This window comes from Mus caroli, unplaced genomic scaffold (genome assembly GCF_978045245.1).
Source record: "Mus caroli unplaced genomic scaffold, Mus_caroli_1 scaffold_15, whole genome shotgun sequence".
In the NCBI taxonomy this organism is placed as follows: Eukaryota; Metazoa; Chordata; class Mammalia; order Rodentia; family Muridae; genus Mus; species Mus caroli.
Genome location: NW_028227270.1, coordinates 41,570,454 through 41,573,326, shown reverse-complemented (window position 1 = coordinate 41,573,326; position 2,873 = coordinate 41,570,454). Strand labels below are relative to the sequence as shown.

Genomic DNA, 2,873 nt, shown 5'->3' with positions numbered 1-2,873 from the left:
CTAGTATCTTCACTAGGGTTGGAGTTGTAGATGGATATAAAAATTTGTTTTTTTCATGGAATATCTTGTTTTGACACTTTATGGTGATTGAAAGTGTTACTTGTTATAATAGTATAGTCAAGTATCTGTGATCCCTTAGAGACTTAAGACATATGCTCAGGCCCTTCTGGCTTTTAGAGTCTCATTTAAGAAGTTGAGTATAATTCTCAGAGGTCTGCCTTACATATTACGTGGCCTTTTTCCTTTGCAGCTTTTAGTGTTTTTTCCTCTTTTCTGTACATTTAGTATTTTGATTCTTTTGTGATAGAAGGATTTTATTCCTGGTCCAATCAATTTGGTGTCTGTAAGCTTCCTGCATGTTTATAGTCATTTCTTTCTTTAGGTTAGGAAAATTTTCTTCTATTACTTAGCTGAAAACATCTTCTGGAATTTGATGGGTGAATCTTCTCCTTCTTCTACTTCTATTACTCTAAGCTACTTTTGGCAGAAGTTGGTGACTTTCCAGGTGTCTCTGGTGTTGGCAGACATCCAAGAAACTCAGCAGAGTTGTATGGTACTAAATAAAGCACAGGGTTTGGGGTGTAGTTTACCATGGTTAGAAGTGCTTTCAAGGGATTGCCTGATAGAGGCTTAAATGGGGGAGGGTCATACAAATATTTCTGAGCCATTTGTTAAAATGTTGGTTGCCTTTTCTCCATTGAATCACCATTTAACAAATAAGTTAAAATTACCTCTAGTAGTCTAGATTTGTTTTTAAGTTCTATTGTTGTTTCATTGATCTGCTTTTTCTTTCCTATGGGGGGAAACTCAGTCTTTATTACTGTAGCTATATAAGCTTTCAAACTGGATAAATTGATTCTACATTGATCTTTCAAATGATCTATCTAGTTATTCTATTTGCTTTGACTTCCTCTAGAAATTAGGAATAATCATGTATGTATTTATATAAAATAGTGCTGAAGTTTTGTTATATTTTATAAAATTCATATACAAATTTGTGAAGTATTATCTACTCTGTATTAAGTATTCCAGTTTGAGCAAGAAGTGTCTTTGAAACCAACTTATCATTCAAAGAAGAAATAAATGCATAGAATATGGCATACACAGGGAAGTGTTACTCAGCCTTTAAAAAAGAATGAACAACTAAAATCCAGGCAATTATATCAAAAATTTTTATGTGAAGTAAGTTAGGCAGAGCAAAACAAGTATCCTACCTTCTCAATTATATGCAGATGCCGAAAATGTTCACATTGATCTGCAAAACATACGTGACCCTTTGTATATCAATGTTTGATATGCAGTGCTACCTGTAAAGCCCTAGAAATGCAGAATAATAAAGTGGTACAAATAGTCATTTTAAAGTTATTTCTCCTTCAAAATATTTTAAAAGAGGCTCATTTTTATCTAATATGAGATAAAAGCCCATGAACTTTTCTATGATATTAGTGAAGGGTACTAGCCTTAAATAATGCGGAAAAAGTTAAATAATAACTTCTTAGTACTTGTTAAATGTAATTATCATCCTTCCCAAATATTGTACTAATGGGATGTTGTTTTATTAGAAGGAAATAACCTTCTTAAATAAATTATAGACAAAGAATTTATGTTTCTATAAATAGATTTCAAATTTCAGATATAACATAAACAACTATAATTTATATCATTCTATTCCTTTCTTTCTCTCTTTCCTTCCTTCCTTCCTTCCTTCCTTCCTTCCTTCCTTCCTTCCTTCCTTCCTTCCTTCTTTCCTTCCTTCCTTCCTCCTTTCCTTCCTTTCTTTCTTTTTGCAGGTTATCTAATTTTTTCTTATATACAGTTTTTTTCTCTAAAAAGAAACTTTTGTATTAGGAGAATAAATACTTTTGTACAAATGCTGACATTGAACGTTCATATTTAGAAATTCAATATCAAAAGTGAATATGAATTCTAGGGGTAAGGAATAAAGAATGAAACATAGAAGAGTGCAATCCTAAAATAAAATCAATTTTGCTCAGTCTTGTATAAAACTAGTTTTTTGAAAGAACATATTATAATATCAAAGGAGGTACCAGGGTCTGCACCAAAACATGGCAGAGGTTGGGTCCAAGTCGGTACTGTTCATGTATCCCAGTATCATTTGCCAGTCACCCATTGCAGAAGCAGTTTTCAGAAAAATTGGTAACTGATGAAAATTTTTCAGATAATTGGGCCATTTAAAGCAGTGCCCTTTCTGACTGAACCATGGGCCAGGCTCGAGACCCAAGAGCTATCAGCTGCCTAAGAAATCATGACATTAACACAGCCCATAAAGCAATACAGATTACAAGATACTTTGATGCATTTGATTATATACTATGTATGGATGAAAGCAATCTGAGAGATTTGAATGAAAAAATAATCAAGCTAAAAACTGCAAAGCTAAAATTGAACTACTTGGGAGCTATGATCCACAGGAAGAACTCATTACTGAACTTCCCTATTATGGCAATGACTCTGACTTCAAGTTGTTGTATCAGCAATGCCTTATGTGCAGCAAGGCCTTCCTGGAGAAGACTTATTAGCACATCTTAACCACCACCTTTTAGCAACTTACTCATCAGTGCTATGGCCAACAGTGGTAGCAGTCATCAAACCCATACTCCACCTGTCTTTTCAAATTATTTAATGTATATCTTTTAAATTATTGTAGGTGGAAGCTAGACGTATGTTCAGAAGAATAAAAATACTTGAGCTAGACAGTTTAATGTATGGCTAAGTGTTCTTAGACTAAATTCTGACCTTGCCATAAATCCAGAATAGTGGAATAAGGATATAGGGAACAAAAGAAAACCCAATAAAGAAAGAATGACCTACAATGTCCAGGTTAGCCTCTGAGCCCAGCAAGGCTGAGTTTT

The 2,873-nt window shown here is 33.7% G+C and overlaps 1 pseudogene; it reads left to right on the top strand.

Moving 5' to 3' along the window:
* Positions 1-2,066: 2,066 nt before the first annotated feature.
* On the top strand, positions 2,067-2,540 carry LOC110308692 (low molecular weight phosphotyrosine protein phosphatase-like; annotated as a pseudogene).
* The last annotated feature ends 333 nt before the right edge of the window (positions 2,541-2,873 follow it).